The following is a 27,221-nucleotide window of genomic DNA, read 5'->3' as shown; positions in this document are numbered from 1 at the left end:
TTCAAAATGGGTGAGTGACTTAAACATAAAGAAGGAAACCATAAGTAAATTGGGTAAACACAGAATAGTATACATGTCAGACCTTTGGGAGGGGAAAGGCTTTAAAACCAAGCAAGATATAGAAAGAATCACAAAATGTAAAATAAATAATTTTGACTACATCAAACTAAAAAGCTTTTGTACAAACAAAACCAATAAAACTAAAATCAGAAGGGAAACAACAAATTGGGAAAAAATCTTCATAGAAACCTCTGACAAAGGTTTAATTACTCATATTTATAATGAGCTAAATCAATTGTACAAAAAATCAAGCCATTCTCCAATTGATAAATGGGCAAGGGACATGGATAGGCAGTTCTCAGATAAAGAAATCAAAACTATTAACAAGCACATGAAGAAGTGTTCTACATCTCTTATAATCAGAGAGATGCAAATCAAAACAACTCTGAGGTATCACCTCACACCTAGCAGATTGGCTAACATAACAGCAAAGGAAAGTAATGAATGCTGGAGGGGATGTGGCAAAGTAGGGACATTAATTCATTGCTGGTGGAGCTGTGAACTGATCCAACCATTCTGGAGGGCAGTTTGGAACTATGCCCAAAGGGCGACAAAAGAATATCTACCCTTTGACCCAGCCATAGCACTGCTAGGTCTGTACCCCAAAGAGATAATGGACACAAAGACTTGTACAAAAATATTCATAGCTGCGCTCTTTGTGGTGGCCCAAAACTGGAAAACGAGGGGATGCCCATCAATTGGGGAATGGCTGAACAAACTGTGGTATATGTTGGTGATGGAGTACTATTGTGCTAAAAGGAATAATAAAGTGGAGGAGTTCCATGGAGACTGGAACAACCTCCAGGAAGTGATGCAGAACGAAAGGAGCAGAACCAGGAGAACATTGTACACAGAGACTAATACATTGTGGTATAATCGAACGTAATGGACTTCTCCATTAGTGGCGGTGTAATGTCCCTGAACAACTTGCAGGGATCCAGGAGAAAAAAACACCATTCATAAGCAAAGGATAAACTATGGGAGTGGAAACACCGAGAAAAAGCAACTGCCTGAATACAGAGGTTGAGGGGACATGACAGAGGAGAGACTCTAAATGAACACTCTAATGCAAATACTATCAACAAAGCAATGGGTTCAAATCAAGAAAACATCTAATCCCCAGTGGACTTACGCGTCGGCTATGGGGGGTGGAGGGGAGGAAAAGAAAATGATCTATGTCTTTAACGAATAATGCTTGGAAATGATCAAATAAAATATATTTAAAAAAAAAAAAAACCTCTAACAAAGGTCTAATTACTGAAATTTACAAAGACCAAAATCAATTGTACAAAAAATCATGCCATTCTCCAGTTGATAAATGGGTAAGGGACATCAATACGCAATTTTCAGTCAAAAAAATCAAAACCAATAAGCATATGAAAAAGTGTTCTAAATCTCTTATAATCAGAGAGATGCAAATCAAAACAACTCTGAGGTATCACCTCACACCTAGCAGATTGGCTAACATGACAGCAAAGGAAAGTGATGAATGGTGGAGGGGATGTGGCAAAGTTGGAACATTAATGCATTGCTGATGGAGCTGTGAATTGATCCAAACATTCTGGAGGACAATTTGGAACTATGCCCAAAGGGTGCTAAAAGACTGTCTGCCCTTTGATCCAGCCATAGCATTGCAGGGTTTGTATCCCAAAGAGATAATAAGGAAAAAAGACTTGTACAAGAATATTCAGAGCTGCGCTCTTTGTATTGGCAAAAAATTGGAAAATGAGGGGATGCCCTTCAATTGGGGAATGGCTGAACAAATTGTGGTATATGTTGGTGATGGAATACTATTGTGCTCAAAGGAATAATGAACTGGAGGAATTCCATGGGGACTGGAACAAACTCCAGGAAGTGATGCGGAGTGAGAGGAGCAGAACCAGGAAAACATTATATACAGAGACTGATACACTAGTGGCAATGCAGTGATCCTGAACAATTTGGAGGAATCTACGAGAAAAACCACTATCCACATTCAGAGGAAGAACTGTGGGAGTAGAAACACAGAATAAAAACAACTGCTTTAATACATGCGTCGAGGGGATACGGTTGAGGATCTAGACTCTAAATGAACATCCTAATGCAAACACCAACAACATGGAAATAGCTTCTGATCAAGGACACATGTAATACCCAGTGGAATTGCTCTGTTGCCTATGGGAGGGGTGGAGGGAGAGGAGGGAGGAATAGAAAATGATTTTTGTAACCAAGGAATAATGTTTGAAATTGACCAAATAAAAATTTTAAAAAATTAAAAATTAAAAAGAATAGAAGAAATGGCCAATAAATGAATTTCACTTATATGGAATGGACAAAAGAGGGTTAAAAACACACAAAATATGGTATAGAAATGCATCAGTATTGCAGGGAAATAAGAATAAGAAAGGATAAAGGAGAGGTGGTGAAGAGGAAAGGGTAAAAAAAGGAAAAAATAAACATTTATATGGTACCTATATGTCAGATACCATGCTAAGCACTTTATAAACATCTCATTGAATCCTCATAACTACCCTTTGATATAGGTATTGTCCACATTTTCAGCTGAAGAAATTGACGCGAACAGAATTTAAGCAGATTGCACATGGTGGCACAGCTAGGACATGTCTGATTATGAATAAGAAATCAGGTCTTTCTAACTGCAGACCCAATGCATTCTCCACCGTGGAATCTAGCTACCTCTGAAATGGGTAAACAGGGAAACTAGTTATAATAAGGAAAACAAAAGACCTTTTTTTTAAGGAATCCAAATGGGGAATATAAGGGGCAAGAAAAAAAATGAAATAAACTGAATCTGAAAGAATGCCTTTTATTGTCTCTAAAACTGGGAAAAGACTAAAAAAACAATGGTCTATGAGCTCCATTTCTAGAATTATTCCTCAAGGAAGCTACAGATCAGAAGAAAGTCCACAGATACACCGAAACATTTATAGCAGCACTTTTTTGTAATAATTAAGAATGCAAAACAAAAAGCATATGCATATCAAAATTAAGGAAGGGATAAAAAAATCATGGTACCTGAATTAATGGAACATTAAAGTGTTCTAAGAAATGATGCGTATGATGAAAAGGATAGAAAGATCTAAATAAACTGATGCAGTTGAAGGATAACCAAGAAAATATACACAGAAAGTACATTAATTTAATAAAAATAAGTACTCTATTTGAAGAAAATCAAAAGGGAATGTAACAAAACTATTGAGATCAAGTAAGACTGAAAAGAAGAAAGATGAAAAAACAGTTGCAAGGTACTTGTTTGTGGAAATGGGAATTCCACAAGCATTACACAAGACAAATGATTTAGGGTATTTTTTCATGTATTGATCAGTTGTGCTCATTGTTTTTTCCCTCTTGAAAAAAAATACCATTTGGGATGGTTCCCAAATTTAAAAGGGGGGGGGGGGGGAGAATACTAGGGATGACTATAATTATGTGGGAAAAAAGAAGACATCAAAAAAAAGCAAAACTTTAAAAAAATAATGGTCCACGAATATCATAGAATATTATCAATTTTTTAGAAATGACCAAAGCTGCATTGTAGGAATTGATATAGAATGAAGTAAAAGGGATAAGCACAAATTATACCAAAATATCCATATTATAAAAATAAATATTTTTTAAAGTCTATAGAACGATAGTTAATGACATGATCAGTTATTATTCCAGGGGATCAATAATGAGAAAAGCTACTCAGTACCTGAAAAATGAGGTGATATTAAATAAAATATTTTCATATGTGAAACAAGAAAGACACTTTTTGTTGCAGAGTTGTTTTCTTGAATTAAATGGGAGAATTCCTACTAGGCTTTTCTGCTATTCCATATATCTCAAAAGTTATGGGCCATTGGACAGCTGGATTGCTCAGGGGATTACCATCTAGATACGGTAGGTTCTATGTTCAAATCTGACCTAAGACACTTCCTAACTGTGAAACCCTGGGCAAGTCAATTCACCCCCATTGCCTAGCCCTTACCATTCTTCTGCCTTGGAAGCAATACACAGTAGGTAGGGGTCTATTAAAATAATTATAATAATAATAAATCTTTAGAAATGGACTTAATATAATGGAGAAGATCTAAGCATTCCTAAAGAAAAGACAGAGCCACATAGGAACTCTGACATACAGACACAAATGTTAAGAGAAGTATAAAAAGGTAAACATGAGTAACCAATCATAAGAGACTAAACAAATATAAACTATTTACATTTTTATATAGAAAAATGATAAATGTACTCTATCATGACCAGAAATCATAGGGGCATCCTAATTAGACAGAAGGCCTGGGAAAGGTTCTGTTATATTTTGAAGATCTTAAAAGAAGAAAATAAAGAAGAGATCGTGAGAGACAATGAAAGAAACAAGGGAGAAAAGGGGGTAAATTATCTCATAATCAGAGTACACAAAAATCTGTAATCTGTACAAAAAGAGAAAGAGGTGAGGGGGAAAGTAAACAATACTTGAACTTCACATACTATAAACAAGTCAAAGGATGGAAGAATGTATACATACAACAATGCACACATACACAAAGATACAAAAACAAAGTTGAGAATGTAGAAAAAGGTCTTTAAGGAAAGAACAACAAAAGGAACATTAGATTAAAGGCTGCATTAGGCATAAAAAAAACTCAAAAAGGGGGTGAGAAGCAAGAAGTAAAAGTGTATGAGAATGGGATGGAGGCATATAAACAATTAAAAATTATAACAGTAATTATGAAGGACAGGTACTCACACAGAAAATGGAAGAGGACAGCAGAATTCAACAATGCCATCTACAAGAAACACACTTGAAACTGACAAATGAAGATAATATTTCTCAGATATGTGTGGCATGTAACAAAAACTAATCACATATTACAGCTTACGAATCACAAATAAATGCATAAGACCAAGAATACTAAATAGATACTTTACAGATCAAAATACAACAAAATCATATTTAAGGAAATACCTTTGAAGATACTAAAAATAAATTGAAATTTTAATTAAATTTAATTAAATAATTGAAATTACTCAGAAGGAATTTAAATCTCAAAATATTTTACCACAAAAAGAAAAATAGCAGGTTAGCAAATTGGGCATGCAATAAAGATAAAACCTAGACAAACAACAAATATAAAATATGGAATGAAAAAACAAATTAGAAATTCCAAATATCTATGGAGAGATTAGAAAAAATACAAGCAAAAATTGCATTAGAGTAATAAACAAAATTATGACAATTTTTAATTGAAAAGGGGAAATGAGATTTTTAAGTTATATAATTTTGAAACCCCCCCCCAAAATTTAAAGATTATGTACATAAAAGCAATGAAAATTGATAAAAAATTGAGTTATTTGATCCAATTAAATGCCAATAAAACCAGTAATCAAACTTAAATAATTGAACCCCAGGAGGAAAAACATCATTTTCTCTGTTAAGGAAATCAAGCAAGCTACAAATCAAATTTCTAGAGAAAAGAAACAAAAAGCACAGGCCAGAGGGATTTACAACTAATTTCCATCATTTAAAGAACAACTAATTCTAATATTATATAAATTGTTTGAAAGGCTAGGCAAAGGAGGAAAATTCACAAAATTTCTTCTATGACATATATTATCTTGAAAACTAAACCAGACAAAGAGAAAACAAAGAAAACAAAAGCTAAACAACAGTAATGAAAGCTATGTGATACAATGTAGAGAGAGCATTGTGGGTTAGGAATCAGGGACATCTTAGTTTGAATTTGCTCACACATGTAATGGCTGTGTGATTATGGGCAAGGCACTTAACATCTACCTATCTTAATTTTTTTTTGATGTAACATTGGTGATTATCACTATATTTAACTTGTATAGTCATTATATAGGAATCAAATGAGATAATACTTGTAAAATCATAAGCGTGGTTCCTATTACATACTTGTACCTATATAAATATTCTCTTCCTACCCCTAATAAATATTCATGCAAAAATCTTTTTTTTAATTATTTGCACGCAGGCTACAGAAAGATATCATGCACTAAGACCAAGAGAAGACCTATCCCAGGAATTCAGGTTTTCCTAAATCGAGATCCAAAGCTCTATGTACTATATCATTTAGCTGCCTCAGGGGAAAAAAAAGTAGGAAATTTGGGGGGCAGAGGGGAGAAATATTGGGTAACACGTTTCTCTGGGAAGATCTCGTTTCTAAGATATATAGGTAACAATCAAATTTATAATAAGAGCCATTCTTTAATTGATAGATGGCCAAAGGATATGTTAGTTTTTCAGAGAAAAAATATAAGTCTATGAAAAGGATTCTCTAAATATCAAGTAATTAGAGAGATGCAAATCAAAATAACTCAAAAACCATCTTATACCCATCAGATAAGGAAGGGTGAACAAAATGGAAAATGACAAGTGCTGTAGGGGCTATAGGAAAACAGGTACATTTGTGTACTATTAGTATGCCTGCTAAAATGCCTAGTCATTCTGGGAAACTATTTGGAGCTATGCCCCAAGTTACTTTTTAGTACATACTCTTCTTCCTAGAGAAGCTGTCAACAGATCTATAAGCCAAAAAGGTGAAAGAAAAAGGAAAAGAACATATATAAAAAATACTTATAGCAGCTCTTTTTGTGGTAGTAAAAAATAAGAAACTGAGAGTTTCTTTCAATTGGAGAATCACTAAATTAAGGTATACCAGTGTGATGAAATAATAGTGTTGAAGAAATTTTGTTGAAGGAGATGGTATTAAAGAAATCTAATAATTTTTCTATTAACTAATGTGAAATACAGTGAAGATAGAACTGTGAAACACTTAGTTAATGATCACAATGATCAAACACAATTCCATAGCAGATTCATGATATAAATATGCTACTTATCTCCAAATACAGAGATAAGGAGATGGACTCAGGATACAGGCTGTGGTATTTTAGGAGGAAGAAGGAAAGGAAGGGAAGGAAGGGAAGGAAGGGAACAAAAGTCTAAAGTAGAAATCTCTTCCATGACTTTTACCTGTAAAAAAAAAAAATCTTTCTCAATTGAAGGGATGGGGGAAAGAATGTAGAAATGTCAATAAAATTGAATTAAGCTTTTGTAAAAAGAGATCACCCACAACTTTGGAAACAGTAGATTTTTTTTATATTTGTAGTTCTTTGTATGGTAGGAAAAAATTAGAAACTATGGGGCTGTTCTCTCAGAAAATGGCTAAACTGTTAGAAAGCTTTATGACACAGGGGATAGAATATCAGGTCTTTTTTCAGGAAGATTCTGTTCCTTAGTCCATACCCAACCTCAGACAGTTGCTGTGGGGTTCTGGGCAAGTGACTAAAATCTATTTCAGTTTCCTCATCTGTAAAATGAGCCAGAGAAGAAAATTTCAAACCACTCCTGTATCTTTGCCAAGAAAACTTCAAATGGTATCACAAAGATTTGGACATGACTGAAAATGACTAAATCACATCAAAAAATGAACATTAAATTGAACATCATTGTGCCATGAGAAAAGATGAAATGGATAGTTTCTGAGGAAACTAGAAAAACTTTTAGGAATGGATTTATACACTGATGGAGAACCAGTGAGAAGAAGCAGGAGAACTCTCTATATATAGTAACATCATAGGGGGCAAAAAACACATCATCTTGGAAAGACGAGAATCATGAGAACAAAAGTATGAAGTTGAAACATACTCCTCATCTCTCAAGGAGGTGATAAACCTGAAATGCAAGAAAAGACATACATAAATATGCCTAATATGAGAATTAGTCTTACCATACTATTTAGATAAGTATAGAAGTAATAATTTTTCAAAAATTTTAATGAGCTCATTAGGTGATGGGATAAACGAGTTAACAAAAAAAAAAGTATTGATTAAAAAGGTAAAGTAATACACTATTGGGAGAGGGGGTTGGGGGGGGGGGGGTAAGGTGGTAAATTAGCTGGCTCAAAGAATGGAGAGCCAGGCTTAGAGATCAGAGGTTCTAGGTTTAAATCTGGTCTCAGACACTTCCAGTTATGTGACCTAGGGCAAGTCACTTAACCCCCATTGCCTAGCCCATACTACCTTAGAACCAATATACAGTGTTAATTCTAAGACAGAATGTGAAGATTTTTTTAAAAATGGAGAAAGTGGGGAAGGGGAGGAGGGGTGGCAGAAAAACAAGATATATTAAGACTCTAGAATTGTAACCTCCTATAAGTATAGACACAGTAATTCTCAAACCCAAACTGAGTCTCTTCAACTTTCTCACTTTCTCAAGAATTGACAATAGTAGACCACATGTTATTTCCTAGATTCTGAACAAGAGAAAAGTTTCCTTCAGAATAGTATTTGGGGTTTTCTTCATTAATATTCAACATTATTTTTATTCCACTCTATTGAGCCTTCTTTTGTACTCCACAGATAACTAAGATTTCTAATCTCTTCCATCTTCCAACTACAAATGTTCAAACTGAGTTCTTTTTTTAATCATTTAAAAATGAAATCTCATTTTAGATTTTCAAAGAATGACAGCTACCAATCTTCAAGCACGTACATTCTGTCAAAATGAGGTCTGGTAGGTACTTGAAAGGAACTAAACAGCACTGGGGAAGAAATGTCCAAATCCTAATACTGTCTGCCACAAAATCATTTCTTTCCCACCAAAAAAATCTATTTGACATTGTTCAAGGTGAACTCTCCCACCACTGCCACCATGAAAACCCACTCAGACTTTGTCTGAATAAAGCAATTACTAATTGCAAAGTACTAGATCACATACTGAAAGTGTGTGGATGGAAGGGATCTTGTGCACATCTGCTCACTTCTGCCCCAGGCTAGCAACTGACTGGTCTGATTTCATTGTACACAACTGTGAACAATGAATACAAAGCTGTAATATGCACCTACATAAAACTAAGGAACACTCAAATAGCTGGGACATATTTTTTTTTTAGTTACTGGTTCATTTTGTTACTCAGCTTTTCATCCCACAAAAATGAAATCTTCAGGAAGGGAGAAAAATAATTTGTGTTCTTTTTTTATCCTTCATGCTGCTAAGAACAATGTTGGGCAAACAGTAGGCACTCAATATTATAACAGCAAGATTAATAATAACAGTCCACAGCTTTTCCTCGAAACATAAAAGTTTACTGGCTAGAAAATGAAACGGTGATTCTATCTTTTGGAACACCACTCTGGAAGAAAGACAACTTTCCATTTAGAAACTAAGTTTGCCTTAGCCTCAAGCCCCTGGTACAAATTATAATTTCATCTTGGCAAGTCATTCTGTTTTTATTATAATTTTTAAATAATTAATTTAGCCCTGAAGGGTCATAGAAAAAAAGGAGCAAATGCTTCTCTGCCTGCTACAGTCTAAACAATAGCAAAATCCTGATAATTTATGGCAGCAGATGCTTAAGGAAAAGACTAATTCTCACTGTAACCATCCTTCCAGGTCCTACCACATCAGAGACTCTTCTGCACTTGGATTCTCCAATGAATTCACTTACATTCTCAAGGCTTGACTGACAAGCTGCCATTTGTATTTAAATTTTTATCATTTATGTAACAGCTCCATTATTAATAGAGTCTCATTTGCACGTGTCAAAGGAAGAGAAAAATCACCTAATTAACCACTTTCCCCATCAGCAAGAGGAAAGTGAGGGGGGAAAAAAGCTGCCAATTTGTTCTTAACTCCTCTCCTACCTTTTGAACTCTTTCCACTTTAATAGGAAAATATTCCATTATAGGGGAGCTAGAGCATCATCTAATAAGGGAAGGGAAGTGAAGGGGAGGGGAGGGGAGGGGAGGGGAAGGAGAAGGGGAAGGGGGAAGAGGGAAGGGGGAGGGGAGGGGAAAGGGGGAGGGTGGAGGGGGAGGGGGAAGGGGAAAGGGAAGGGGAGGGGGAAGGGGGAAGGGGGAAGGGGAAGGGGAAGGGGGAAAGGGGGAAGGGGGAAGGGGGAAAGGGGAAGGGGGAAAGGGGAAGGGGGAAGGGGAAGGGGGAAGGGAAAGGGCAGTCAGTCATTTCTGATTCATCACCCATTTTTGCACACGGACTACCCCCATTTAAGTATAAAATGGGGCATATATACTTTTAGTGGTGATTAAATATAAAAATGGACAGGGGAGAGTTAATCCCATCTTCACAACTCCCACCCCCCCATGATTCTTTGGGAGACTAGTCGACCAACTGGATCATTTGACATAATCATCTTGTACCCCTAAAAGTCTTCTAACTACAGGTGCATAACTCATTGTATATTCTAAGAGAAAACAACAATAATTAGAGATAAGGACATTACAAAAGTTATTATGAAAGAGAATATAGAATATAATCACTTTGAAAATGACACCAAAACATCAAGCAAGAAGCAGAGATGCTCTATCAGCTGCCAAACTAAAATCTTCTTCTAAAATAACCAAACTTTAAAGTCAAGATGGATTTTGCTTTTCTATAAAGTAGTTTGTACTTCCAACTCTGAAAAAGAAAATTCACAATGTTATAAACATGCCCCTAATTTTAATCTGAAGAACATACAGATTTGTCATCGTTCAGTCATGATTCATCACATCAAAACTTTTAAAAGGTCTAATGGTTTCTCCTTTAGAAAGTCCTATATACTGCTGACAGATAAATCTCTCTAAAACACAATTTCAATCATGTCACTCCCTTTTGAAATTATTAATTGCTCACTAAACTGGTATTCAAAGGTCTTCTGCAATACAGTTTGTATCTTCTTTCTACTCCCGCTAAATGGCATTACTTAATTTTCCTGAAACACACTGCCAAAATTCACTGCCTTGGCACTGCTTGTTCCCTCCACCTGGAATAATTTCTCTGCACATTTTCACTAGTTAAAATTGTATCTCTTCTTCACCATTCAATTTAAATAGTGCCACTTCCTAGAACATAGCTCTGGGTCCCTGAAATTTCCTCCTGTGAATTCTCATAGCATTTTATTTGTATTTCTCATAAACACTTTTAACATATTTCATTTGTATCTCAGTTACCTATAAATCTACCTTATCCACTCTACTGGGATGTAAATGTAAGAGCAAGAGAAACATACTCAATTAATTGTTCTTTCTCTTCTGTTGACTAAATTTTTTTTAGTCAATGAGATGATTTCAAAGAAACCACTACACACTGAAGTAAGCAAAAGCAAGTGAACAAATTATACAATAACAACATCATTGTTACAAAAAAACAATTTTAAAGAACGTAAGAACTATGATCAAAGCAATGAACAATCGGGATTCCAGGAGACTAATGACATGGAAAGACATAGAAGTAACAAAGAAGCAAAGAGATAAAACAATGAGACATGTTGGAAGTGGATGGACAACATGAGAACTGGTATGATTTGAATAGGTAAACATGATACATAAGTTTAGTCTTTCTGGCATTTTTCCCCTAAGAAGCAAAGAAAGAGAGAGAAAATAAATGTTGCTTAATTGATAAAAATTTACATAAAATTTCCACACAAAAAAACATGTTGAAAAATATTTCCTTTAAATACTTTTCGACTCTAAATGGAGTACTAAAAGATGATGATAGGGGAAATGAGTTTTGAAGTTCATTGTAAGATTTAAAATTGTTGCAGCCTTAAACTGTTATAATTAAATTTGTTGTCTTGCCATAAACTGGGGCAGTTAAAATAGTTGATGTTGTAAACTGTAGTGAGTTAAAATGGTGGAAGATATAAATTGTGATAGATATAAGAGAGGGTGAGTAAATTTGACTGCAGAAAATATGTTTCACTACAGTGTCTTGGTTTTTAAATCAAATATAAGGTGGTCACCAGGGAATATATTCCCAAATTATGAATATGCCCAAGTCAACTGGGTTTATAGAGAATTTAATTAATAATACAATGAGGAATTAAAGAAAATGAGAAGGAGAGAAAAAAGGTATTAATGAGAAAAGAATAGGTCGGCCCAGGGCAGGCCTGGCCAACCCAGGCCTAAGCCTTAAGAGAGAAACCAGTCAGTTATCACTAACCACAAGATTTGTCTTAAGCAAGGATGTCTGGGGAACAGAGTCTCCCCAGAGGGAGTTCCTGCCAGAGTCAGCCTCCCAAGGGACTTCTTCTCAAGAGATCTTCAAAGGGCCTCCTCCAAAAGGATGTATCTCCAAGGATCTCCTCCAAGGATCTCCCTTGCTCAAAAGATTTCTTTTCTTATATAGGGTTTTTTTTCCTATGTCACCTCCCCTAAGTTCTTCCATCTACCAATCACCGAAGATGTTTTCTAAAAGACAGCCCATCTGAATTCCAGCTAAATCGACTAATCCCCTCAGTAAGTCTGAACCAGAGAAAACACTGCTGAGTCCACTAATCCCATCAAGAGAAAACCTGCCTTTATAGGTACCTAGCATCCCATTGTATCAATTCTAAAAACAGGCATGGCTCCAGAACTCCCTGCCTCATCATAAGCATGGGTCCAAGTACTTTCATTGTTTAGCAAGGAGTTTCTCCCCTAAAGCAGTCTTAAGTACAGGTGGAGTAGAAGTCCTCCCATTTCTGATCCTGGCCAGTTCTCACATCAAAATGGGAAATGTTTTCAGTAGGGAATTTGTTCCAATTGAGAATTCCCCGATGGGGAAATTTTTAACATTCACAAGTCTGAGAAATTTCAAGATTTACATCATGAACATACTAGTGGTTAATGGCAACATAAAAGACAATCTCTATGGGAAGCTTAAGAGGAAAAACAGAGTATGTCATAGAAACTGAAAAGACAGAGGAATAAGAACTTATAGTCTTTGAAGGAACATTAATACGAAGAACAAAGTTCCTGGGTATAAGGGTAAAGGATATGGAATAGAAAAAGACAATGATCTCCACACTAAAATTATTGAAGAATGAAAGAAAATGTCCTAGGAATTGCTAGACAACAACTACAAGTAAAGATAATCAAGGGATTAACTGGAAGTAGCAATAGGAAAGGAAGAGTACTATTCCCAACAACCTCAATATGGCTGGGAGGTCAGTAGCAGTATGAAAACATAATCATTACTAGAAAGGCTGTTGAAGAAAAATAGCATGATCATTAGGAAGACACTTCTGAGTGAGGATTAGAAGATGAAATGAATAAATAAAGAGGTTTAAGATGATAACAAATTTGATCACTATAGTCAAGAATGCCAAAAGACCTGTGTGACCCTGGGCAAGTCACTTGACCCCCATTGCCCAGCCCTTACCACTCTTCTGCCTTGGAGCCAATACACAGTATTGAGTATTGGCTCCAAGACAGAAGGTAAGGGTTTAATAATTTAAAAAAATTAAATAAAATTTTTAAAAAATTTAAAAAAAAAAGAATGCCAAAAGACAAGAGGGAAGGTGCTAGCAGATCTAGATGTAAATGCTGGCAAAGTAGGATTATAGTAGATGTGGTTGATGGCAAAACAAAGATGTGATAGTGCATAAATTAACCACTGAGAGTTCAAGATTATTGGGAAAAAATGAGTATGTAACCTTTCCTTAACTAAATTTTCTAATTCCATTCCACTTAGCTCAAGTCTAAACTATCCCTAAATTCCTATCACTCAATCTGAGCTAGCACTTTTCCCCTGAATTTTCCTTCCATTTTGCCTAATGTCATATTTGCTGTTCCAGTATTTGTCCACACTACTGCCTTGCCTTTTAGCCTTACCTGTGTGCTCTTAAGGGTCTCATCCAACATTTATGCTAACTGCTCCACCCCCACACAATCCCCTGGCATTCTCTGTAATCCCATCAACTGCATACCATACCAAGACAAGGAACCCCAAAAATCCCTATTCCTGGATTCAACTCTAGACCTTATGGTCCCTCATTTAGATTCAAGTGGGCACCTCCCTTTCCTATATCACCACATATCCGATTTTTAAGAAAAAGCAACTTCATTTGAAACAATATAAGAACAGTGTTTCATCCCAAGCTGTTGTTTTAAATAAATATAAATTTTACTGCAACTTATCATGACATTATGCCAGTTTAATGTTTACAAGATGGCTCAATAAAGTTGGACTGCAACTATAAAGAAAGAAGAATCCCAAGGATTATTGAATCCAAATAAAATTCCCAATTACTTTGTAACTTTTCCCCAAAGTTATAAACCAAAAGGAAAGAAATAACTCTAACACAAAAGTTCAACTTAAATCAAGAAGTAAGCAGCTATGAATGGAGGGAAATCACGAGTTTGAAAGTCACATGAAAGCTTTATGTTGGTAACAAGGAATGACAATTTTATGGGTCAGCATAACAGATACTGACCAACTGGTTCACTCACATAAAAGTTCCCAAACCCACAAGAGCTTTATGTAATATTTATGCCAACTTTACATCCACTGAAACCCTTGTGGGATGGGAAAAGGTTGAGAAAGATGAAACCCACCACCCCTTGCACTCTCAGTTATGAGCCAGCAGCCACCAAAGCACAGAAATTAAGATTGGATGCATAGCTAGTATCTCAAAATCACCAGGTGGTAAGGATTCCTCACTTTACTTGCTTAGAGGAGGAAAAAAAGACCATCAGTCAGATATGTAACAATCACAGCTTTACCATCTAATGGCAATATCTATTATTAAGTTGCAGAGGTCTGATTACCAGAAACCTGTATATGGAAACAAACACAAATCACCTCCCCCATTTTAAGTGAATAGTGAAAAGGTACCATAGATGGCAGCATACACTGCTGAATGGTGTAGCAATTTGACCCAAGCTGTACGATGGCAGATTCTAGCTTACTATAAATTACACCTCTTATGAACAACAAAGACAGATCAAACTTGGAAAGTGAAACATGTGAATAAAGCCCCAGTGTCCCTTATTTTTATAAGACTATTAAAGTCACCTTGAACTATGATGAAATAGAAAAATATCTAAGCTGTATTTCACGGTGTGGGTCAGGACAAAACATCTGTGTGCCATAATCAAGGTTGGAAAATTATACCCTTTGTGAATTACTATTTACCAAAACCAATGCACATACACTGGAAAACATGTAACTTGGCAATACAAATCAACAAAGATTATTAAACCACTATGTGCAAGGCCAAGTATGAGGCACTAGAGATATGAAAAAAATCGTTCTTTAGAAGACCTTAAAATCTAATAGCAAGAAGAAAAGGAATGCACATTAAAATTAAAAAAAAAAAAACACCTAGAAAATGAGGGATAATTACTCAAGTACAGTGGAGAAGTCCAGAAAAGAGGTTAAGAAATTTGAAGAGAGAGAGATTACTTTCATCTAGAAAGTTTCAGACAAAACTTCAAATAGAAAGTATCAACTAAGATACAAAGAAAGGGCAGAAATGTTATGATCAAAGACAGACAGATTTACAAGACAACAAGAAAAAGGAGCAGAGAGCAATTCAGTGATGGGGAACAATAGGTTAGAAAGGCAGTCTGGATCAAGACAGGGGAGGACCTGAATAAGGAGTTAAAACTTTATTCTACTGGTTCTCCAACTTTTTTTTTTCTCCCAGCAATAATACAATTTGTATTATTGTTTACAAGAGGGTATAGTAGAGTAGTCTCTCGGTAACCGAGGATGAAGATTGTCTTTGTGCATTTTTGTGCACAAAGACACTTGTGCATGAAGATTTAAGTGGAAAAGTCGATGCACAGAGACAGTCCCACTCTCTTGGTGTTGGAAGCCTGGGTCCAGTGGCACGAAAAGTCTTTACACCTGAAGACTTCCTCAGTTGCATTGGATGGCCGTGTTGTCCTTTGTGCTCCAACACGCCCTGAGCACTCCACAGTGCTTTGCTGCATCGCCCTCTCAGCTGTTGAACCTTCTTGTTGGTTTCTTCCACCTGTTCCACCGAAGCAGTCTTCACATTCTGGGTGAGCAAAGCCCTGGTTCAATAGGGGTCAACGACAGGATGGCTACCCTCAAAAGGCTTAGCCGGCCTGTCGAAGCCTTTGTCCGGGGTGTGGCCACTGCCTCATGCTAGCAGCTACTAGGAGCCACAAGTGAGAGCTGGGTGTCAGGTGAGGGTCAGAAGCTGGAGAGCTGCCCTAGGAGAGCACGACAAGCCCTCCATACCAGAGATATTACTCCTCCCTGAGCACCCCATCAGGACATAACACATAAAAGCTGAGACAGTCACAAATTTTGAGAAAAGTTTCAACAAAAATTTGGGGGGGAGGGGGGCAGAGAGGGAAGGAGGGAGGGAGGGAGGGAGGGAGGGAGGGAGGGAGAGAGGGAGGGAGGGAGGGAGGGAGGGAGGGAGGAAGGAAGGAAGGAAGGAAGGAAGGAAGGAAGGAAGGAAGGAAGGAAGGAAGGAAGGAAGGAAGGAAGGAAGGAAGGAAGGAAGGAAGGAAGGAAGGAAGGAAGGAAGGAAGGAAGGAAGGAAGGAAGGAAGGAAGGAAGGAAGGAAGGAAGGAAGGCAGGAAGGAAGGCAGGAAGGAAGGCAGGAAGGAAGGCAGGAAGGAAGGCAGGAAGGCAGGCAGGAAGGCAGGAAGGCAGGAAGGAAGGAAGGCAGGCAGGCAGGCAGGCAGGAAGGCAGGAAGGAAGGAAGGCAGGAAGGAAGGAAGGAAGGAAGGAAGGAAGGAAGGAAGGCAGGCAGGCAGGCAGGCAGGCAGGCAGGAAGGCAGGAAGGAAGGAAGGAAGGAAGGAAGGAAGGAAGGAAGGAAGGAAGGAAGGAAGGAAGGAAGGAAGGAAGGAAGGAAGGAAGGAAGGAAGGAAGGAAGGAAGGAAGGAAGGAAGGAAGGAAGGAAGGAAGGAAGGAAGGAAGGAAGGAAGGAAGGAAGGAAACAATCTTCATCAAGACTTATCATTTCTACTTTCACTTAATTTCTCTTATAAGTCTGCTTCTCCACTCACATAGCTAAAACCCTGGACTAAAACCTCATCACACTTGGATTATTTCAAAAGCTTTTCAAGTAATTTTTCTGCCTCGTCACTCCTGACTTCAGTTTATCCTATATTCAACTACCAAATACTTTTTCCCCAAGTACAGAATTGATCATCATACCCCACCCCTCAATACTCCACCATTTCCTTGTTTCTGGTACTTAATATAAAATCCTCTCTTTGATTTTTAAAAGTCTTTATAACATACCCATTACTATGTTTCCAAGATTGTCCTGTTATACATCTTCATCACCTGCACAGCATATTTCATTAGCTAGCTACATAGTACAGAGAATACTTCATGGGGTGGCTCTGTAATCCCCAAAGCTGGTATTCTCCATCCTCACCTCCACCTCCTGTATTTCCAGGATTACTTGAAGATCCAAATGAAATCCGGTTTCTGCATAATGAATACCACTACTTGTACATTCCCTCTAAGATTATCTTCCATCTAAACATTCTATATCTTTAATCTACACAGTTATCTAGATCATGTCTCCTCAATCAGAATGAGTTCCTTGAGAGCAAGAATGGTTTATGCCTAACAACAAGCATTTGACAAATGCTTGTTGGCTAAGATTTTATGCAGTTCTAGAAATGCTAGCCATAAAAATAACAAGAAAAATAAACCAAAAGTGTAGGAGAGGATTTTTTTTTCTTTTTTGATGATATGATGGTTTGCAGAATCATAGAAAACTAAGAAAAGTAATTTTTTCACATTTTATTTTATTTAAAATTAATTTATTTAGTCAATTTAGAACATTATTCCTTGGTTACAAGAATTATATTATTTCCCTCCCTCCCCTACCATCACCCTTCCCACAGTCAATGCTCAATTCCACTGGGTATTACATGTTTCCTTGTTCAAAACCTATTTCCATGTTGTTGGTGTCTGAACGAGTGATCATTTAGAGTCTACATCCCCAACCATATCCCCTAGACCCATGTATTCAAGCAATTGTTTTTCTTCTATGTTTCTACTCCCAGTTTTCCCTCTGAATGTGCATAGTGTTTTTTCTAATAGATCACTCCAAATTATTCAGATCACTGCATTGCCACTAATCGAGAAATCCATTATATTTGATTGTACCACAGTATATCAGTCTCTGTGTACAATGTTTTCCTTGTGCTACTCCTCTCACACTGTATCAATTCCTGGAGGTCATTCCAGTTCACATAGAATTCCACCATTCATTATTCCTTTGAGCACAATACTATTCCATCAAAAACATATACCACAATTTGTTCAGCCATTCCCCAATTGAAGGGAATCCCCTCATTTCCCAATTTTTGGCCACCACAAGAGCGCAGCTATGAATATTTTTGTACAAGTTGTTTCCTTATTATCTCTTTAGGGTACAAACCCAGCAGTGCTATGGCTGGATCAAAGGGCAGACAGTCTTTTAGCACCCTTTGGGCATAGTTCCAAATTGCCCTCCAAAATGGTTGGATCAATTCACAACTCCACCAGCAATGCATTTAGGTCCTGACTTTGCCACATCCCCTCCAGCATTCATTACTTTCCACTGTTTGTCATGTTAGCCAATCTGCTAGGTGTGAGGTGATACCTCAGAGTTGTTTTGATTTGCATCTCTCTGATTATAAGAGATTTAGAACACTTTTTCATGTGCTTACTAATAGTTTTGATTTCTTTGACTGAAAATTGCTTATTTTATGCCCCTTGCCATTTATCAATTGGAGAATGGCTTGATTTTTTATATAACTGGTTTAGCTCTTTATAAATTTGAGTAATTAGACCTTTGTCAAGTTTTTGTTATGAACATTGTTTCCCAATTGGTTGCTTCCCTTCTAATTTTAGTTGCATTGGTTTTGTTCGTACAAAAACGTTTTAATTTGATGTAATCGAAATAATTGATTTTACATTTTGTGATTTTTTTTCTAGCACTTGTTTGGTTTTAAAGTCTTTCCTTTACCAAAGATCTGACATGTATACTATTCTGTATTCACCTAATTTGCTTATAGTTTCCTTCTTTATATTCAAGTCATTCACCCAAGAAAAGTAATTTAAATAATTCATAGCTAAAATAAAGTAGCAGTATGCAAAATAAATTATTAAACATCTTCAGCTTTTTAATATTTTAATCAAAAGATCCAGGAGAAAGAGATAGAAAAACAAATCCCATTAAAAGTAAATGGAATAAAACATCTGAGAGTTTACCTACTAAAACACAGCAGTAAATACATAAACACAACTAGAAAAAGCTCTTTATTAAACAAAGACAAAAAAGTAGAGAGAATAATTTCTCATTCCAATATAATAAAAACTATAATAGTGCCTAAATTAAATGACAAATTCAATGCCACCACAAACTTCCACAATGTCACTTCATGGAGACTGAATAATAAAATTAAACTGGAGAAACAAAAGGCTCAAGAAACTCAGATTTAAAAAAAAATTGTAAAGTGGAAAAGAAATGGGTCTTTTGATTCCAGATGTTAAAATATAATACAAAGCACTGTTGACTAAAAACTATTTAGCATTAGATTTAAAAATAAAAAAAGCTGACCAATGCAACAGACTAATTACATAAGACACAGAAATAAATACTGTAGCATACTGTTTATAAAACCCAAAGACTGAAACTATTCTAGTAAGAACTCACTATACAATAAAAGCAATTGAGAAAACTGGAAAAAAAATTTAAGCAGAAATTAGTTTTAGAACACTACAAAAAAAATAAGATGTATGCATGATCTGTATATAAAAGATCATAATACAAGTTAGAGGAGCAGAGAAAATGATAACTTCCATAACTGTAGTTAAAGAAAGAGTTCTTTAACCAAAAAAAGGATAGAAAAATGATGTTTTTAATTTTAAGAGCGAATTGAATTTATGATGCCAAAGAATTCTCATGGTGAAGGTAATCAATAAGTAGTTTAAACACTGAATCTAGAGGTCTGGGTAAGCATGGGAATATAAATAACACATTTTGGAAGTTAACTGTGTACAGGTGATAACTGAAGTCATAGGAGTAGAAAAGATGAGAGTTTATATGTAGAAAAAAAGGATATGAAGCAAAAAAGGACCCAAAGGACAAAGGACATAGGTCAGAAAAGCATTATGAAATTACACTCTATATGGGGAAAGAGTATTAAAAAAAAGCTTCTAAAATTTAAAATGAAAAATATTTATTAGAATAAAATAAAAAGGACGTTCATGGGGCCTGCTGCAAGTTATATCTTTTATAACAATCTCCTTAACTACCCAGACTATAATCAAGGCTCCAAGTCAAGTGACAACCCACCTCTCCTTTTATCTAAAAAGGGGTACTTAAGAATAAACTCCTAAGACAAGAACAAACACCAGTCAGTAAACAAATAACTCATTCATGGTTACAGGAAAAGAAAAACTTCTCCCCTAAGGAATGGCTGGAAACCTAAATTAGAAATAATGAAATGTCAGGGACACCGAGTGTTGTAGTTATATATCTTACATCCCCAGAACCCCTTCTAAGCCAAATATATAGTTTAAATGAAGGCATTCTTTGTTATGTTCTTAACATGAAAATATAACTGTTTTATACTTACATGAATCATTCAGCTATCCTTAATACCTTTTATATTAAAGGTAGTATTTCTGAATCCCACTTTAATTATCTGTACACAGGTGGAGTGCAATTTGTTCAAGTTATATAAATCACTACCATCCTCATATCACTGTCTTTTGCTGGATATAAAGTAGCCAGGGCTTTCCAGAGTTCATTAATGTTAAGTAATACAGATGGTCAAGATGTCACTAACTACCAAACCACATTAAACATGACAGCTACATTGTTATTAAAAGCCCAGCACTGGGATTCTCCCTCTGAAGCTGCATCCTCAAGAAGGGAATTGACATTATCACTTTTCTAAATAAAAAGTTAAATGACTGTTCCACTAACAATCTTTTAACTACGAGAGAGAACAACAAAATCCAACTACATATGTTATATCTGAAGTTGAAGACTAGATTCTTTGATGAATAAAATCCAAGCTGGCAAACTTACACCTCAGTGGTTTGTAGATCTGCATTAACATTGTTGCCTGGGAAAGCAATTCCAATGACAATATATTATTTCTCAAGTGAATACAAGAATAATCCAACAATGTCTCGGTCTTACTCAAAGTTCAGAGTTAAAAAGTTATCATTCAATTATAGGCTCCCACAAAGTTAACTTAGAATAAACAATGACCAAATCAGAGCCATACCATTAAACTGTATTAGGCAATGACAAAGTTTAAGTCAGTGGAGTATTATTAATAAAACAAGAAGAGAATTTTTTAATTGCATCATGCTAGGGCTTCTCAGGGGGGACACTCCAACTCATAGCCAGAAAAATGTTTGCAACTGAGGAGAAAACAGGAAAGACTGTTTAAAATGGACCTTATCAACTTCCGGGTAATCATGGTGGCAGTCTACACCCAGGACACTTCCCCTTCTCAGACCCACCAATATACAGGACCTCAAAAGACAAAAAACTATTTTCATAGGAACGAAGGGACTCTGCAGTGGGGCATAGCATTGCAGGTATGTGGGATTTGGGCATTTCCATACTATAAGGGAATGAAAAAGCTCCCACTCAAACCTGAGCTGATATACTCAACCCAAACCAACCCCCACCTATGGTGCCAGATTTAGAGCCAGTGCATGCCAGAATCAAAGAGGGAACGAGGGACGCCTCTGCAGTGAGCAAGGGGCAGCTCAAGGAGTTCGGAGCTGATGAAGAACACCAATGACATACCCCCGAGAGCAACCCTGGTGGGTGAGAGAGCATAGACCTTGGGTGCCCCCAGGAAGGTAGCTCAGCTGCGGAGATTGGAGAGCTTGCCTCAGGCAAAAGCCAGGCTCCTTATTAGCTCCATACAAAGAGAGCCTGCCCTCCTTACTAATATTTCTGACTAGAAAGGGAAGGAAAAACAACCATAGTGATGACAAATAGTACACAGAAACAATTTCCCCAAAACAAGAAAAATAAGGAGAGGTTGACCTTGGATAATTTTTTTGGAGGAAAAGTACAGACTACAGAGGAAATAGCAGAAGAGGAAATCCAAATGAATGCTCCAAAACCTTCCAAAAGAAATGGAAATTGTCCACAAGCTCTAGAAGAATTTAAATTGGAGCTTATCGAAAAGATGGAAGCCTTCTGGCAAAATAAGTGGGAAAGGGTTCAAAAATAAAATAAAAAATTATACCACAAAACCAAATAATTATAGCTAAAAATAAAAAGGTTAAAGCAGAAAACCAGGTCTTAAGACCAAGAATTGAGCAACTGGAAACCAATGATCTTGTAATACAGCAAGAATTAATAAAGCAAAGACAACAGACAGACAAAATAGAAGGAAACATAAAAGATCTCACTAACAATGTGACAGATAAGAAAAACAGAGGAAGGAGACACAATGTGAGAAACATTGGTCTACCTGAAAAACCAGAAATAAACAGAAATCTTGACATCAAACTACAAAAAATCATCCAAGAAAACTTCCCTGATGTTCTTGAACAAGGGGGCAAAATACAAATTGAAAGAGTTCATAGAATACCCTCTATACTAAAACCCCAAAAGACAACTCCCAGTAATGTAATTACCAAATTCCAGAGCTTTCAAACTAAGGAGAAAATTCTACAAGAAGCCAAAAAGAGACAATTCAGACACTAAGGGAGCACCAATCAGGCTCACAAAAGACCTGGCAGCTTCCACACAAAAGGACAAGGAGGCCTGAAACATAATGAAAGCCAAGAGAAGTGGGTCTTCAACCAAGAATCACCTATCCTTCAAAACTGATTACATACTTAGAGGGGAAAGTATGGGCATTCAAGAAAATAAAAGATTTCCAAGTATTTGTAAAGAAAAGCAAAGAACTAAGTGGAAAGTTTGATATCCAAAAACAAAGAGCAAGAAAAACATGAAATGGTAAATAAGTAAAAGAGGAAAAAAGGAGAAAAATGTTTTTTCTGTGTATTCAAATTCTCTTCCTTAAAGGCTACAATTAGATCAAATTATATATATGAAAATATGGGGAAAACGTTATTTGAAACTCTCAAAAATTGTATTCATTATAATAGCAATTGGAAGAATTACTCATGGGAAAAGATTGGGGCATTAAGGGATAAAAGATGTTATGCAAAAAAAGAAAAAGATTGGGTGGGGGATCGAAGATGGTACCAAGAGATACTTGAAGAAATGAAATTATCAGAATAATCTTTTTCACACAAAGATACATATGGGAAGGGGAGGGGAAGAATACTCTAATAAGGAGTGGATGAGTGTGCTAATAGGTAATTTATAAACTTTATTCTCAGTGAAATCAACTCTGAGAGGGAAGAACATCTAGATCCATTGGAATCTTGAAGTCTATCTTATCCAACAGGGTAAGAGAGAAGGTAAAACTAAGGGGCATAGAGGGGAGGGAGTACAAAAAGAGAGGGAAGGAGAGGGAGAAAGGGAACTTCACAGACCCTAAAAAAAAAAAATGAATAGAACAAAAAGGGAGGAACCAGAAAAGGAAGCATATCAAGGGAGGGGAATAGGGGGATTGATTAAAAGTAAACCACTGGTTTAAAAGGATATAGCAAAAAAAGAAGGACAGAACGAGGAGAGGATATCAAAATGCTAGGGAATTCACAAGTGACAATCATAACATTGAACGTGAATATGAAAGAGAGGGAAAAGGAGAAAAATGTTTTTTTCTTTTTTTTTTTTTTAATTCAAACTCTCTTCTATAAGGGTTACAAATAGATCAAATTATATATATTAATATATGGAAGAAATGCTATTTGTAACTATCAAAAATGTTTTCATTATTATAATAAATAGAAGGATCATTCATAGGAAAATATTGGGGCATTAAGGGCTATAAAATTATAAGGGGGGGAAAAGAATAAGGGGGAATTGATGATGGTACTAAGAGATACTTGAAGAAATAAAATAAATAGAATAATCTTTGTCACACAAAGATACACATGGGAAGGGGAGGGGAAGAATACACTTATCAGAGGGAGAGGAAGAGAGAGCTCTTAGGTGATACCCAAATATTAATCTCAGTGAAATCAATTCTGAGAGGGAAGAGCATCTAGACCCATTGGGATCTTGAAGTGTATCTTATATTAAAGGGTAAGGAAGAAGGGGAAACTAAAGAGATGATATGATGGTCTATTTAAAGAACCCTAGAGAATGAAAGGAGAGAAGGTTATCACTCCCCTTGCTAAGGATGGAAGAAGTCCTAGTGGCCTTTACAACACACATACGGTTAAGGCATTGCCACCTACTCTGTGGCATCTAACCACGTTTGGGGTGTATGGGGTGTTCAGGGAGGGGTAGTATCTCTGGTATGGAGGGCTTGTCATGCCCTTCTAGGGCAGCTCTCCAGCCTCTGACCCACACCTGACACCCAGCTCTCACTTGTGGCTCAAGTAGCTGCTAGCATGCGGCAGCGGCCATACCCAGGGCAAAGGCTTCGACAGGCTGGCTAAACCTTGTGAGGGTAGCCATCGGGTCATCGACCCCTGGTGAACCAAGGCTTTGCTCACCCAGCATGTGAAGACTGCTTCGGTGGAACAGGCGGAAGAAACCAACAAGAAGGTTCAACGGCTGAGAGGGCAACAGAGCAAAGCACTGTGGAGTGCTTAGGGCGTGTTGTGATATGGAAATTGTAACATTTTAAATAGTTGTCTGCCATAAACTGTGGCAGTTAAAAGAGTGGATGCCATAAACTGTAATGATTAAAATAGTTGAGGTCATAAACTGTTATAATTAAAATGGTTGAAGGCCTTAAACTGTAGTGAGTAAAATAGTGGAAGATATAAATTGTAATAGATATAAGACCACTCTTGATTAAAATTTACTTTAGCCTCTGAGAAATCGCTCTACTTTACAGCAAGATCTCGGAAAGAATGGGGACCCTGCTGCCCGCACATTGTATGGTATTAGTTACCTATCAGCAGCCCTCCACCTAGGAGGGGCAATGGGTTTACCCTGTTGCCTGGAGACCAGACTCAAACAAAGATCCAGAGAGAGCCCCGGGCGCTGGTTCTGGAGGAGTTAGGAATGAGTCCTAGAGCAGATAACTCCTGGAGTGGATAACAGAGCAGAGTAACCACAGCAATGTGAAGCCTCAGCTCAAGCTGAAGGCAGATGACAGGAATAAGAAGGCAGTGTCTGCGGACCCCTTCTGAGGCAGGACTTACCTCCCGCCCCAGGCCTCAGGCTGCCTCTTGCTGGATTAATATTTCTCAACATATAATTAAATATTGTTTTTGTGATTAATCACTATGTTTAAATTATGTTTGATTTGTAGCAATGAGAACACATAATGCATATCAGGTATTTACATTCCAAATCATAACTGTAGCAAAATCACAGTTTGTTTTTTAAACCCTTACCTTCCATCTTGGAGTTAATACTGTGTATTGGCTACAAGACAGAAGAGTGGTAAGGGCTAGGCAATGAGGGTTAAGTGACTTGCCCAGGGTCAAAATTACAGTTTTGAAGTAGCCACCAAAATAATGTTTTGGTTTGGGGTCACCGCAATATGAGGAACTGTATTGCGGGGTCACAGCATTAGAAAGGTTGAGAACCACAGGCCTACACCAAGATAAACTCCGAATGGGTTAATGACTTGGACATAAAGAATAAACTATAAGTAAATTAAGTGAACATAGGATAGTACACATGTCAGATCTTTGTGAAGGGAAAAAATTTAAAACCAAGCAAGACTTAAGAATCACAAAATGTAAAATAAATAATTTTGACTACATCAAATTAAAAAGCTTTTGTACAAACAAAACCAATGTAACCAAAATTAGAAGGGAAATAACAAACTGGGAAACAATCAACATAACAAAAACCTCTAACAAAGGTCTAATTACTTAAATTTACAAAGAGCTAAATCAATTGCACAAAAAAATCAAACCATTCTCCAATTGATAAATGCACAAGGGACATGAATAGGCAATTTTCAGTCAAAGAAATCAAAACCATTAATAAGCACATGAAAAAGTGCTCTAAATGGACTTCTCCATTAGTGGAAATGCAGTGATCCTGAAAAACCCGGAGGGATGTATGAGAAAGAACACTATCCACATTCAGAGGAAAAACATTGGGAGTAAAAACACCAAAGAAAAAATAACTGCTTGATTACATGAGTAGACGGGGATAGGATTGGGGATATAGACTCTGAATGAACATCCTAATGGAAATACCAACAATATGGAAATGGTATCTAGTCAAGGATTCTGGAATTGTACCTTGGCTATGGGAGGGGAGGGGAAAAGGAAGGGAGGAATAGAAAATAATTTTTGTAACCAGGGAATAATATTCGATACTGACCAAATTTTTAAAAATTTTTAAATTAATTGATAATTTTTCTAAAAAAAGAAAAAACTCATGATAAAAAAATAAGTCAGTTGGGCGGGGGGGACTATTTTAAAAAGTAAATAGTAGAGGCAGCTGGGTGGCTCAGTGGGTAGGCAGCCAGGTCTGGAGATGGGAGGTCCTGGGTTCAAATTTGACCTCAGTCACTTCCCAGCTGTGTGATCCTGGGCAAGTCACTTAACCCCCATTGCCTAACCATTACAGCTCTTCTGCCTTGGAATCAATACACAGTATTCATTGTAATAGATAAAATAGTAGATAAAATAGATAAAATAATAGATAAAAGCAGTAAAAAATAAGGGTGTTGTTGTTGTTGTTTTATGCAAGGAGAATGAAATAGAGATTCATGATTTCAAAGAGAATTTTCTCTTTTTATGTTCTATTATATGTATATAAATGCTCTCTTTACTTTTGGTGATAATATTTATAATAAAAAATGCAGCTTTCTTAAAAAAATAAAATGAAAAAAAAATGGACCTCATCTGAAAGCAATATTTCCAGTTCCTAATTAAACTGCTATGCTTTTTACTAACATATCACTAAGATTTTTCTCAAGCCACTTCTTGATACTGCGTATCAGAAGATTGTAGGTTTAACTCCTGGCTGGCTCGCCAAAAACTGTAATATTTATTGGGAAAGGAAATAGGATTGGAAAAAAAGGGATTTGGGAAGGTTTGTATGAGGTATAGAGGAGTTAAGGGGAGAGAGGGAATATTGCTTGGTGAGACAAGGGAGGGAGATGCCCCCTGCTGAGGAAACAGCAGGGGTCCAATGAGGTCTGTTTGTCTTTGAATGACTGAAACTGAAGTTCAGCTCCCTCTATGACCAGAAATGATAGTCCACTTATCTGACTGCATATTCTAATAATATAAAGTTTAACAACTAGTTGGGATTGGAGTTTTTTTCAGCTTCAGACCTGAGGCCAGGCCCCAGAGGCTGGAGGAGGGTTCTCCCACTCATGTCTACTCTATCTCAGTCCAGTTTTGTCTTTTTTAGAATCT

The 27,221-nt window shown here is 36.6% G+C and overlaps 1 protein-coding gene and 1 non-coding gene across 9 annotated transcripts in view; one reads left to right on the top strand and one right to left on the bottom strand.

Annotated features, from left to right (window-relative positions):
- MAD1L1 (mitotic arrest deficient 1 like 1) overlaps nucleotides 1–27,221 on the bottom strand; it is a 999,035-nt gene that overhangs the window by 755,335 nt on the left and 216,479 nt on the right. The window lies entirely within an intron of this gene.
- LOC130455693 (U6atac minor spliceosomal RNA) lies at nucleotides 24,015–24,138 on the top strand. Its single transcript, XR_008913795.1, has one exon. It is a non-coding gene; the product is annotated as a U6atac minor spliceosomal RNA (small nuclear RNA).

The sequence above is a fragment of the Monodelphis domestica genome, chromosome 7 (assembly GCF_027887165.1).
Source record: "Monodelphis domestica isolate mMonDom1 chromosome 7, mMonDom1.pri, whole genome shotgun sequence".
NCBI classification, from domain to species: domain Eukaryota; kingdom Metazoa; phylum Chordata; class Mammalia; order Didelphimorphia; family Didelphidae; genus Monodelphis; species Monodelphis domestica.
This window is presented reverse-complemented; position numbering and strand designations above follow the sequence as displayed.